Genomic DNA, 15,201 nt, shown 5'->3' with positions numbered 1-15,201 from the left:
CACCTCTTTCCAGAGTAATTATCAGGGACACGTGGAGATGGATGCAGCTCTTGTCTTTTTAATTATCAGGGACACGTGGAGCTGGATGTACCTCTTGCCAGTGTAATTATCATGGACACATACAGCTGGATGCAACTCTTGCCAGTGTAATTATCAGCGATACTTGTAGTTTGATGCACCTCTTGCCAGAGTAATTATCACGGACCCATGCAGCTGGATGCACCTCTTGCCGGAGTAATTATCAGGGACACGTGCAGCTGGATCCACCTCTTGCCGGAGTAATTATCAGGGAAACGTTCAGCTGGATGCAAATCTTGCCAGATTAATTATCAGGGACACATGCAGCTGGATGCATCTCTGGCCGGTGTAATTATCAGGGTCACTTGCAGCTGGATGTAATTCTTGCCAGAGTAATTATCTGGGACACGTGTAGCTGGATTCACCTCTGGCCGGTGTAATTATCAGGGTGGAGTAATTATCAGGGACACGTGTAGCTGGATGCTCCTCTTGCCGGAGTAATTATCAGGGACACATGCAGCTGGATGCTCCTCTTGCCGAGTAATTATCAGGGACACGTACAGCTGGATGCATCTCTTGCCGGAATAATTATCAGGGACACATGCAGCTGGATGGACCTCTTGCCGGAGTAATTTTCAGGGTCACTTGCAGCTGGATGTAACTCTTGCCGCTGTAATTATAAGGTTCACTTGAAGCTGGATGCACCTCTGGCCAGGGTAATGATCAGGGTCACCTGCAGCTGGATGCACCTCTTACCATAGTAATGATCAGGGACACGTGCAGCTGGATGCACCTCTTGCCAGAGTAATTATCAGGGACACGTGGAGATGGATGCAGCTCTTGTCTTTTTAATTATCAGGGACACGTGGAGCTGGATGTACCTCTTGCCAGTGTAATTATCATGGACACATACAGCTGGATGCAACTCTTGCCAGTGTAATTATCAGCGATACTTGTAGTTTGATGCACCTCTTATCCAGAGTAATTATCAGGGACACATGCAGCTGGACGCACCTCTGGCTGATGTAATTATCAGGGTCACGTGCAGCTGGATGCACCTCTTGCCGGAGTAATTATCAGGGACATGTGCAGCTGGATGCACCTCTTGTCTTTGTAATTATCAGGGACACGTGCAGCTGGATGCACCTCTTGCCGGAGTAATTATCAGGGATACGTGCAGTGGATACACCTTTTGCCAGAGTACTTATCAGGGATACGTGCAGCTGGATGCACCTCTTGCCAGTGTAATTATCATGGACACATACAGCTGGATACAACTCTTGCCAATGCAATTATCAGCAATACTTGTATTTGGATGCACCTCTTGCCAGAGTAATTATCAGGGACACATGCAGCTGGATGCACCTCTGGCTGATGTAATTATCAGGGTCACTTGCAGCTGGATGCACCTCTGTCTGGTGTAATTATCAGGATCACATGCAGTGGATGCACCTCTTGCCAGAGTAATTATCAGGGACACTTGCAGCTGGATGCACCTCTTGCCGGAGTCATTATCAGGGAAACGTGGAGCTGGATGCACCTCTTGCCACTGTAATTATCAGGGACACGTACAGCTGGATGCATTTCTTGCCGGAATAATTATCAGGGACACATGCAGCTGGATGCACCTCTTGCCGGAGTAATTATCAGGGTCACTTGCAGCTGGATGTAACTTGCCGCTGTAATTATAAGGTTCACTTGCAGCTGGATGCACCTCTGGCCAGTGTAATTATCAGGGTCACCTGCAGCTGGATGCACCTCTTACCATAGTAATGATCAGGGTCACTTGCAGCTGGATGTAACTCTTGCCGCTGTAATTATAAGGTTCACTTGCAGCTGGATGCACCTCTTGCCAGAGTAATTATCAGGAACACGTGCAGATTGATGCACCTCTTGTCTTTTTAATTATCAGGGACACGTGGAGCTGGATGCACCTCTTGCCAGTGTAATTATCATGGACACATACAGCTTCATGCAACTCTTGCCAGTGTAATTATCAGCGATACTTGAAGTTGGATGCACCTCTTATCCAGAGTAATTATCAGGGACACATGCAACTGGATGCACCTCTGGCTGATGTAATTATCACGGTCACGTGCAGCTGGATGCACCTCTTGCCAGTGTAATTATCAGGGACACATGCAGCTAGATGCACCTCTTGCCGGAGTAATTATCAGGGACACGTGCAGCTGGATGCAACTCTGGCCGTTGTAATTATAATGTTCACTTGCAGCTGGATGCACCTCTTACCAGAGTAATTATCAGGGACACTTGCAGCTGGATGCACCTCTTGCCGGAGTCATTATCAGGGACACGTGCAGCTGGATGCAATTCTTGCCAGTGTAATTATCAAGGACACATGCAGCTGGATGCACCTCTGGCCGGTGTAATTATCAGGGTGGAGTAATTGTCAGGGACAAGTGTAGGTGGAAGCTCCTCTTGCCGGAGTAATTATCAGGGATACATGCAGCTGGATGCACCTCTTGCTGGTGTAATTATCAGGGTCACTTGCAGCTGGATAAACCTCTTGCCGGTGTAATTATCAGGGACACATGTAGGTGGATTCACCTCTTGCCAGTGTAATTATCAGGGTCACTTGCAGCTGGATGCACCTCTTGCCGGAGTAATTATCAGGGACACGTGCAGCTCGATGCACCTCTTGCCAGAGTACTTATCAGGGATACGTGCAGCTGGATGCACCTCTTGCCAGTGTAATTATCATGGACACATACAGCTGGATACAACTCTTGCCAGTGTAATTATCAGCGATACTTGAAGTTGGATGCATCTCTTGCCAGAGTAATTATCAGGGACACATGCAGCTGGATGCACCTCTGGCTGATGTAATTATCAGGGTCACCTGCAGCTGGATGCAAATCTTGCCAGTGTAATTATCAGGGACACATGCAGCTGGATGCACCTCTGCCCGGTGTAATTATCAGGGTGGAATAATTATCAGGGACACGTGTAGCTGTATGCACCTCTTGCCGGAGTAATTATCAGGGACATGTGCAGCTGGATGCATCTCTTGCCGGAATAATTATCAGGGACACATGTAGCTGGATGCACCTCTTGCCGGAGTAATTCTCAGGGTCACTTGCAGCTGGATGTAACTCTTGCCGCTGTAATTATCAGGGTCACCTGCAGCTGGATGCACCTCTTACCATAGTAATGATCAGGGACACGTGCAGCTGGATGCACCTCTTGCCAGAGTAATTATCAGGGACACGTGCAGATGGATGCACCTCTTGCCGGAGTAATTATCAGGGACACGTTGAGCTGGATGCAAATATTGCCAGATTAATTATCAGTGACACATGCAGCTGGATGCACCTCTGGCCGGTGTAATTATCAGGGTCACTTGCAGCTGGATGCACCTCTTGCCAGAGTAATTATCACGGACCCATGCAGCTGGATGCACCTCTTGCCGGAGTAATTATCAGGGACACGTGCAGCTGGATCCACCTCTTGCCGGAGTAATTATCAGGGAAACGTTCAGCTGGATGCAAATCTTGCCAGATTAATTATCAGGGACACATGCAGCTGGATGCATCTCTGGCCGGTGTAATTATCAGGGTCACTTGCAGCTGGATGTAATTCTTGCCAGAGTAATTATCTGGGACACGTGTAGCTGGATTCACCTCTGGCCGGTGTAATTATCAGGGTGGAGTAATTATCAGGGACACGTGTAGCTGGATGCTCCTCTTGCCGGAGTAATTATCAGGGACACATGCAGCTGGATGCACCTCTTGCCGAGTAATTATCAGGGACACGTACAGCTGGATGCATCTCTTGCCGGAATAATTATCAGGGACACGTGCAGCTGGATGCAATTCTTGCCAGTGTAATTATCAAGGACACATGCAGCTGGATGCACCTCTGGCCGGTGTAATTATCAGGGTGGAGTAATTATCAGGGACAAGTGTAGGTGGAAGCTCCTCTTGCCGGAGTAATTATCAGGGATACATGCAGCTGGATGCACCTCTTGCTGGTGTAATTATCAGGGTCACTTGCAGCTGGATAAACCTCTTGCCGGTGTAATTATCAGGGACACATGTAGGTGGATTCACCTCTTGCCAGTGTAATTATCAGGGTCACTTGCAGCTCGATGCACCTCTTGCCAGAGTACTTATCAGGGATACGTGCAGCTGGATGCACCTCTTGCCAGTGTAATTATCATGGACACATACAGCTGGATACAACTCTTGCCAGTGTAATTATCAGCGATACTTGAAGTTGGATGCATCTCTTGCCAGAGTAATTATCAGGGACACATGCAGCTGGATGCACCTCTGGCTGATGTAATTATCAGGGTCACCTGCAGCTGGATGCAAATCTTGCCAGTGTAATTATCAGGGACACATGCAGCTGGATGCACCTCTGCCCGGTGTAATTATCAGGGTGGAATAATTATCAGGGACACGTGTAGCTGTATGCACCTCTTGCCGGAGTAATTATCAGGGACATGTGCAGCTGGACGCACCTCGTGTCTTTGTAATTATCAGGGACACGTGCAGCTGGATGCACCTCTTGCCGGAGTAATTATCAGGGTCACTTGCAGCTGGATGCACCTCTGTCTGGTGTAATTATCAGGATCACCTGCAGCTGGATGCACCTCTTGCCAGAGTAATTATCAGGGACACTTGCAGCTGGATGCACCTCTGGCCGGTGTAATTATCAGGGTGGAGTAATTATCAGGGACACGTGTAGCTGGATGCTCCTCTTGCCGGAGTAATTATCAGGGACACATGCAGCTGGATGCACCTCTTGCCGAGTAATTTTCAGGGACACGTACAGCTGGATGCATCTCTTGCCGGAATAATTATCAGGGACACATGCAGCTGGATGCACCTCTTGCCGGAGTAATTATCAGGGTCACTTGCAGCTGGATGTAACTCTTGCCGCTGTAATTATAAGGTTCACTTGAAGCTGGATGCACCTCTGGCCAGGGTAATGATCAGGGTCACCTGCAGCTGGATGCACCTCTTACCATAGTAATGATCAGGGACACGTGCAGCTGGATGCACCTCTTGCCAGAGTAATTATCAGGGACACGTGGAGATGGATGCAGCTCTTGTCTTTTTAATTATCAGGGACACGTGGAGCTGGATGTACCTCTTGCCAGTGTAATTATCATGGACACATACAGCTGGATGCAACTCTTGCCAGTGTAATTATCAGCGATACTTGTAGTTTGATGCACCTCTTATCCAGAGTAATTATCAGGGACACATGCTGCTGGACGCACCTCTGGCTGATGTAATTATCAGGGTCACGTGCAGCTGGATGCACCTCTTGCCGGAGTAATTATCAGGGAGATGTGCAGCTGGATGCACCTCTTGTCTTTGTAATTATCAGGGACACGTGCAGCTGGATGCACCTCTTGCCGGAGTAATTATCAGGGTCACTTGCAGCTGGATGCACCTCTGTCTGGTGTAATTATCAGGATCACCTGCAGTGGATGCACCTCTTGCCAGAGTAATTATCAGGGACACTTGCAGCTGGATGCACCTCTTGCCGGAGTCATTATCAGGGAAACGTGGAGCTGGATGCACCTCTTGCCACTGTAATTATCAGGGACACGTACAGCTGGATGCATCTCTTGCCGGAATAATTATCAGGGACACATGCAGCTGGATGCACCTCTTGCCGGAGTAATTATCAGGGTCACTTGCAGCTGGATGTAACTCTTGCCGCTGTAATTATAAGGTTCACTTGCAGCTGGATGCACCTCTGGCCAGTGTAATTATCAGGGTCACCTGCAGCTGGATGCACCTCTTACCATAGTAATGATCAGGGACACGTGCAGCTGGATGCACCTCTTGCCAGAGTAATTATCAGGAACACGTGCAGATTGATGCACCTCTTGTCTTTTTAATTATCAGGGACACGTGGAGCTGGATGCACCTCTTGCCAGTGTAATTATCATGGACACATACAGCTTCATGCAACTCTTGCCAGTGTAATTATCAGCGATACTTGAAGTTGGATGCACCTCTTATCCAGAGTAATTATCAGGGACACATGCAACTGGATGCACCTCTGGCTGATGTAATTATCACGGTCACGTGCAGCTGGATGCACCTCTTGCCAGTGTAATTATCAGGGACACATGCAGCTAGATGCACCTCTTGCCGGAGTAATTATCAGGGACACGTGCAGCTGGATGCAACTCTGGCCGTTGTAATTATAATGTTCACTTGCAGCTGGATGCACCTCTTACCAGAGTAATTATCAGGGACACTTGCAGCTGGATGCACCTCTTGCCGGAGTCATTATCAGGGACACGTGCAGCTGGATGCAATTCTTGCCAGTGTAATTATCAAGGACACATGCAGCTGGATGCACCTCTGGCCGGTGTAATTATCAGGGTGGAGTAATTGTCAGGGACAAGTGTAGGTGGAAGCTCCTCTTGCCGGAGTAATTATCAGGGATACATGCAGCTGGATGCACCTCTTGCTGGTGTAATTATCAGGGTCACTTGCAGCTGGATAAACCTCTTGCCGGTGTAATTATCAGGGACACATGTAGGTGGATTCACCTCTTGCCAGTGTAATTATCAGGGTCACTTGCAGCTGGATGCACCTCTTGCCGGAGTAATTATCAGGGACACGTGCAGCTCGATGCACCTCTTGCCAGAGTACTTATCAGGGATACGTGCAGCTGGATGCACCTCTTGCCAGTGTAATTATCATGGACACATACAGCTGGATACAACTCTTGCCAGTGTAATTATCAGCGATACTTGAAGTTGGATGCATCTCTTGCCAGAGTAATTATCAGGGACACATGCAGCTGGATGCACCTCTGGCTGATGTAATTATCAGGGTCACCTGCAGCTGGATGCAAATCTTGCCAGTGTAATTATCAGGGACACATGCAGCTGGATGCACCTCTGCCCGGTGTAATTATCAGGGTGGAATAATTATCAGGGACACGTGTAGCTGTATGCACCTCTTGCCGGAGTAATTATCAGGGACATGTGCAGCTGGATGCATCTCTTGCCGGAATAATTATCAGGGACACATGTAGCTGGATGCACCTCTTGCCGGAGTAATTCTCAGGGTCACTTGCAGCTGGATGTAACTCTTGCCGCTGTAATTATCAGGGTCACCTGCAGCTGGATGCACCTCTTACCATAGTAATGATCAGGGACACGTGCAGCTGGATGCACCTCTTGCCAGAGTAATTATCAGGGACACGTGCAGATGGATGCACCTCTTGCCGGAGTAATTATCAGGGACACGTTGAGCTGGATGCAAATATTGCCAGATTAATTATCAGTGACACATGCAGCTGGATGCACCTCTGGCCGGTGTAATTATCAGGGTCACTTGCAGCTGGATGCACCTCTTGCCAGAGTAATTATCACGGACCCATGCAGCTGGATGCACCTCTTGCCGGAGTAATTATCAGGGACACGTGCAGCTGGATCCACCTCTTGCCGGAGTAATTATCAGGGAAACGTTCAGCTGGATGCAAATCTTGCCAGATTAATTATCAGGGACACATGCAGCTGGATGCATCTCTGGCCGGTGTAATTATCAGGGTCACTTGCAGCTGGATGTAATTCTTGCCAGAGTAATTATCTGGGACACGTGTAGCTGGATTCACCTCTGGCCGGTGTAATTATCAGGGTGGAGTAATTATCAGGGACACGTGTAGCTGGATGCTCCTCTTGCCGGAGTAATTATCAGGGACACATGCAGCTGGATGCACCTCTTGCCGAGTAATTATCAGGGACACGTACAGCTGGATGCATCTCTTGCCGGAATAATTATCAGGGACACGTGCAGCTGGATGCAATTCTTGCCAGTGTAATTATCAAGGACACATGCAGCTGGATGCACCTCTGGCCGGTGTAATTATCAGGGTGGAGTAATTATCAGGGACAAGTGTAGGTGGAAGCTCCTCTTGCCGGAGTAATTATCAGGGATACATGCAGCTGGATGCACCTCTTGCTGGTGTAATTATCAGGGTCACTTGCAGCTGGATAAACCTCTTGCCGGTGTAATTATCAGGGACACATGTAGGTGGATTCACCTCTTGCCAGTGTAATTATCAGGGTCACTTGCAGCTGGATGCACCTCTTGCCGGAGTAATTATCAGGGACACGTGCAGCTCGATGCACCTCTTGCCAGAGTACTTATCAGGGATACGTGCAGCTGGATGCACCTCTTGCCAGTGTAATTATCATGGACACATACAGCTGGATACAACTCTTGCCAGTGTAATTATCAGCGATACTTGAAGTTGGATGCATCTCTTGCCAGAGTAATTATCAGGGAGACATGCAGCTGGATGCACCTCTGGCTGATGTAATTATCAGGGTCACCTGCAGCTGGATGCAAATCTTGCCAGTGTAATTATCAGGGACACATGCAGCTGGATGCACCTCTGCCCGGTGTAATTATCAGGGTGGAATAATTATCAGGGACACGTGTAGCTGTATGCACCTCTTGCCGGAGTAATTATCAGGGACATGTGCAGCTGGATGCATCTCTTGCCGGAATAATTATCAGGGACACATGTAGCTGGATGCACCTCTTGCCGGAGTAATTCTCAGGGTCACTTGCAGCTGGATGTAACTCTTGCCGCTGTAATTATCAGGGTCACCTGCAGCTGGATGCACCTCTTACCATAGTAATGATCAGGGACACGTGCAGCTGGATGCACCTCTTGCCAGAGTAATTATCAGGGACACGTGCAGATGGATGCACCTCTTGCCGGAGTAATTATCAGGGACACGTTGAGCTGGATGCAAATATTGCCAGATTAATTATCAGTGACACATGCAGCTGGATGCACCTCTGGCCGGTGTAATTATCAGGGTCACTTGCAGCTGGATGCACCTCTTGCCAGAGTAATTATCACGGACCCATGCAGCTGGATGCACCTCTTGCCGGAGTAATTATCAGGGACACGTGCAGCTGGATCCACCTCTTGCCGGAGTAATTATCAGGGAAACGTTCAGCTGGATGCAAATCTTGCCAGATTAATTATCAGGGACACATGCAGCTGGATGCATCTCTGGCCGGTGTAATTATCAGGGTCACTTGCAGCTGGATGTAATTCTTGCCAGAGTAATTATCTGGGACACGTGTAGCTGGATTCACCTCTGGCCGGTGTAATTATCAGGGTGGAGTAATTATCAGGGACACGTGTAGCTGGATGCTCCTCTTGCCGGAGTAATTATCAGGGACACATGCAGCTGGATGCACCTCTTGCCGAGTAATTATCAGGGACACGTACAGCTGGATGCATCTCTTGCCGGAATAATTATCAGGGACACATGCAGCTGGATGGACCTCTTGCCGGAGTAATTATCAGGGTCACTTGCAGCTGGATGTAACTCTTGCCGCTGTAATTATAAGGTTCACTTGAAGCTGGATGCACCTCTGGCCAGGGTAATGATCAGGGTCACCTGCAGCTGGATGCACCTCTTACCATAGTAATGATCAGGGACACGTGCAGCTGGATGCACCTCTTGCCAGAGTAATTATCAGGGACACGTGGAGATGGATGCAGCTCTTGTCTTTTTAATTATCAGGGACACGTGGAGCTGGATGTACCTCTTGCCAGTGTAATTATCATGGACACATACAGCTGGATGCAACTCTTGCCAGTGTAATTATCAGCGATACTTGTAGTTTGATGCACCTCTTATCCAGAGTAAATATCAGGGACACATGCAGCTGGACGCACCTCTGGCTGATGTAATTATCAGGGTCACGTGCAGCTGGATGCACCTCTTGCCGGAGTAATTATCAGGGACATGTGCAGCTGGATGCACCTCTTGTCTTTGTAATTATCAGGGACACGTGCAGCTGGATGCACCTCTTGCCGGAGTAATTATCAGGGTCACTTGCAGCTGGATGCACCTCTGTCTGGTGTAATTATCAGGATCACCTGCAGTGGATGCACCTCTTGCCAGAGTAATTATCAGGGACACTTGCAGCTGGATGCACCTCTTGCCGGAGTCATTATCAGGGAAACGTGGAGCTGGATGCACCTCTTGCCACTGTAATTATCAGGGACACGTACAGCTGGATGCATCTCTTGCCGTAATAATTATCAGGGACACATGCAGCTGGATGCACCTCTTGCCTGAGTAATTATCAGGGTCACTTGCAGCTGGATGTAACTCTTGCCGCTGTAATTATAAGGTTCACTTGCAGCTGGATGCACATCTGGCCAGTGTAATTATCAGGGTCACCTGCAGCTGGATGCACCTCTTACCATAGTAATGATCAGGGACACGTGCAGCTGGATGCACCTCTTGCCAGAGTAATTATCAGGAACACGTGCAGATTGATGCACCTCTTGTCTTTTTAATTATCAGGGACACGTGGAGCTGGATGCACCTCTTGCCAGTGTAATTATCATGGACACATACAGCTTCATGCAACTCTTGCCAGTGTAATTATAAGCGATACTTGAAGTTGGATGCACCTCTTATCCAGAGTAATTATCAGGGACACATGCAACTGGATGCACCTCTGGCTGATGTAATTATCAGGGTCACGTGCAGCTGGATGCACCTCTTGCCAGTGTAATTATCAGGGACACATGCAGCTAGATGCACCTCTTGCCGGAGTAATTATCAGGGACACGTGCAGCTGGATGCAACTCTGGCCGTTGTAATTATAATGTTCACTTGCAGCTGGATGCACCTCTTACCAGAGTAATTATCAGGGACACTTGCAGCTGGATGCACCTCTTGCCGGAGTCATTATCAGGGACACGTGCAGCTGGATGCAATTCTTGCCAGTGTAATTATCAAGGACACATGCAGCTGGATGCACCTCTGGCCGGTGTAATTATCAGGGTGGAGTAATTATCAGGGACAAGTGTAGGTGGAAGCTCCTCTTGCCGGAGTAATTATCAGGGTCACTTGCAGCTGGATAAACCTCTTGCCGGTGTAATTATCAGGGACACATGTAGGTGGATTCACCTCTTGCCAGTGTAATTATCAGGGTCACTTGCAGCTGGATGCACCTCTTGCCGGAGTAATTATCAGGGACACGTGCAGCTCGATGCACCTCTTGCCAGAGTACTTATCAGGGATACGTGCAGCTGGATGCACCTCTTGCCAGTGTAATTATCATGGACACATACAGCTGGATACAACTCTTGCCAGTGTAATTATCAGCGATACTTGAAGTTGGATGCATCTCTTGCCAGAGTAATTATCAGGGACACATGCAGCTGGATGCACCTCTGGCTGATGTAATTATCAGGGTCACCTGCAGCTGGATGCAAATCTTGCCAGTGTAATTATCAGGGACACATGCAGCTGGATGCACCTCTGCCCGGTGTAATTATCAGGGTGGAATAATTATCAGGGACACGTGTAGCTGTATGCACCTCTTGCCGGAGTAATTATCAGGGACATGTGCAGCTGGATGCATCTCTTGCCGGAATAATTATCAGGGACACATGTAGCTGGATGCACCTCTTGCCGGAGTAATTCTCAGGGTCACTTGCAGCTGGATGTAACTCTTGCCGCTGTAATTATCAGGGTCACCTGCAGCTGGATGCACCTCTTACCATAGTAATGATCAGGGACACGTGCAGCTGGATGCACCTCTTGCCAGAGTAATTATCAGGGACACGTGCAGATGGTTGCACCTCTTGCCGGAGTAATTATCAGGGACACGTTGAGCTGGATGCAAATATTGCCAGATTAATTATCAGTGACACATGCAGCTGGATGCACCTCTGGCCGGTGTAATTATCAGGGTCACTTGCAGCTGGATGCACCTCTTGCCAGTGTAATTATCACGGACCCATGCAGCTGGATGCACCTCTTGCCGGAGTAATTATCAGGGACACGTGCAGCTGGATCCACCTCTTGCCGGAGTAATTATCAGGGAAACGTTCAGCTGGATGCAAATCTTGCCAGATTAATTATCAGGGACACATGCAGCTGGATGCATCTCTGGCCGGTGTAATTATCAGGGTCACTTGCAGCTGGATGTAATTCTTGCCAGAGTAATTATCTGGGACACGTGTAGCTGGATTCACCTCTGGCCGGTGTAATTATCAGGGTGGAGTAATTATCAGGGACACGTGTAGCTGGATGCTCCTCTTGCCGGAGTAATTATCAGGGACACATGCAGCTGGATGCACCTCTTGACGAGTAATTATCAGGGACACGTACAGCTGGATGCATCTCTTGCAGGAATAATTATCAGGGACACATGGAGCTGGATGGACCTCTTGCCGGAGTAATTATCAGGGACACGTGCAGCTGGATGCAATTCTTGCCAGTGTAATTATCAAGGACACATGCAGCTGGATGCACCTCTGGCCGGTGTAATTATCAGGGTGGAGTAATTATCAGGGACAAGTGTAGGTGGAAGCTCCTCTTGTCGGAGTAATTATCAGGGATACATGCAGCTGGATGCACCTCTTGCTGGTGTAATTATCAGGGTCACTTGCAGCTGGATAAACCTCTTGCCGGTGTAATTATCAGGGACACATGTAGGTGGATTCACCTCTTGCCAGTGTAATTATCAGGGTCACTTGCAGCTGGATGCACCTCTTGCCGGAGTAATTATCAGGGACACGTGCAGCTCGATGCACCTCTTGCCAGAGTACTTATCAGGGATACGTGCAGCTGGATGCACCTCTTGCCAGTGTAATTATCATGGACACATACAGCTGGATACAACTCTTGCCAGTGTAATTATCAGCGATACTTGAAGTTGGATGCATCTCTTGCCAGAGTAATTATCAGGGACACATGCAGCTGGATGCACCTCTGGCTGATGTAATTATCAGGGTCACCTGCAGCTGGATGCAAATCTTGCCAGTGTAATTATCAGGGACACATGCAGCTGGATGCACCTCTGCCCGGTGTAATTATCAGGGTGGAATAATTATCAGGGACACGTGTAGCTGTATGCACCTCTTGCCGGAGTAATTATCAGGGACATGTGCAGCTGGATGCATCTCTTGCCGGAATAATTATCAGGGACACATGTAGCTGGATGCACCTCTTGCCGGAGTAATTCTCAGGGTCACTTGCAGCTGGATGCACCTCTTTCCGGAGTCATTATCAGGGACACGTGGAGCTGGATGCACCTCTTGCCACTGTAATTATCAGGGACACGTACAGCTGGATGCATCTCTTGCCGGAATAATTATCAGGGACACATGCAGCTGGATGCACCTCTTGCCGGAGTAATTATCAGGGTCACTTGCAGCTGGATGTAACTCTTGCCGCTGTAATTATAAGGTTCACTTGCAGCTGGATGCACCTCTGGCCAGTGTAATTATCAGGGTCACCTGCAGCTGGATGCACCTCTTACCATAGTAATGATCAGGGACACGTGCAGCTGGATGCACCTCTTGCCAGAGTAATTATCAGGAACACGTGCAGATTGATGCACCTCTTGTCTTTTTAATTATCAGGGACACGTGGAGCTGGATGCACCTCTTGCCAGTGTAATTATCATGGACACATACAGCTTCATGCAACTCTTGCCAGTGTAATTATCAGCGATACTTGAAGTTGGATGCACCTCTTATCCAGAGTAATTATCAGGGACACATGCAACTGGATGCACCTCTGGCTGATGTAATTATCAGGGTCACCTGCAGCTGGATGCACCTCTTGCCAGTGTAATTATCAGGGACACATGCAGCTAGATGCACCTCTTGCCGGAGTAATTATCAGGGACACGTGCAGCTGGATGCAACTCTGGCCGGTGTAATTATAATGTTCACTTGCAGCTGGATGCACCTCTTACCAGAGTAATTATCAGGGACACTTGCAGCTGGATGCACCTCTTGCCGGAGTCATTATCAGGGACACGTGCAGCTGGATGCAAATCTTGCCAGTGTAATTATCAAGGACACATGCAGCTAGATGCACCTCTGGCCGGTGTAATTATCAGGGTGGAGTAATTATCAGGGACAAGTGTAGGTGGATGCTCCTCTTGCCGGAGTAATTATCAGGGACACATGCAGCTGGATGCACTTGCCGGTGTAATTATCAGGGACACGTGTAGTTGGATTCACCTCTTGCCAGTGTAATTATCAGGGTCACTTGCAGCTGGATGCACCTCTTGCCGGAGTAATTATCAGGGAAACGTGCAGCTCGATGCACCTCTTGCCAGAGTACTTATCAGGGATACGTGCAGCTGGATGCACCTCTTGCCAGTGTAATTATCATGGACACATACAGCTGGATACAACTCTTGCAGGTGTAATTATCAGCGATACTTGAAGTTGGATGCATCTCTTGCCAGAGTAATTATCAGGGACACATGCAGCTGGATGCACCTCTGGCTGATGTAATTATCTGCGTCACCTGCAGTTCGATGCAAATCTTGCCAGTGTAATTATCAGGGACACATGCAGCTGGATGCACCTCTGGCCGGTGTAATTATCAGGTCGGAGTAATTATCAGGGACACGTGTAGCTGGATGCACCTCTTGCCGGAGTAATTATCAGGGACATGTGCAGCTGGATGCACCTCTTGCCACTGTAATTATCAGGGTGGAGTAATTATCAGGGACACGTGTAGCTGGATGCACCTCTCGCCGGAGTATTATCAGGGACATGTGCAGCTGGATGCATCTCTTGCCGGAATAATTATCAGGGACACATGTAGCTGGATGCACCTCTTGCCGGAGTAATTCTCAGGGTCACTTGCAGCTGGATGTAACTCTTGCCGCTGCAATTATAAGGTTCACTTGCAGCTGGATGCACCTCTGGCCAGTGTAATTATCAGGGTCACCTGCAGCTGGATGCACTTCTTACCATAGTAATGATCAGGGACACGTGCAGCTGGATGCACCTCTTGCTAGAGTAATTATCAGGGACACGTGCAGATGGATGCACCTCTTTCCGGAGTAATTATCAGGGACACGTGCAGCTGGATCCACCTCTTGCCGGAGTAATTATCAGGGAAACGTTCAGCTGGATGCAAATCTTGCCAGATTAATTATCAGGGACACATGCAGCCTGATGCACCTCTGGCCGGTGTAATTTCAGGGTCACTTGCAGCTGGATGTAATTCTTGCCAGAGGAATTATCTGGGACACGTGTAGCTGGATTCACCTCTTGCCAGTGTAATTATCAGGGTCACTTGCAGCTGGATACACATCTTTCCGGAGTAATTATCAGGGACATGTGCAGCTGTATACAACTCTTGTCTTTGTATTTATCAGG

Source organism: Narcine bancroftii, chromosome 13, assembly GCF_036971445.1.
Source record: "Narcine bancroftii isolate sNarBan1 chromosome 13, sNarBan1.hap1, whole genome shotgun sequence".
Classification (NCBI taxonomy): Eukaryota; Metazoa; Chordata; class Chondrichthyes; order Torpediniformes; family Narcinidae; genus Narcine; species Narcine bancroftii.
This window is presented reverse-complemented; position numbering follows the sequence as displayed.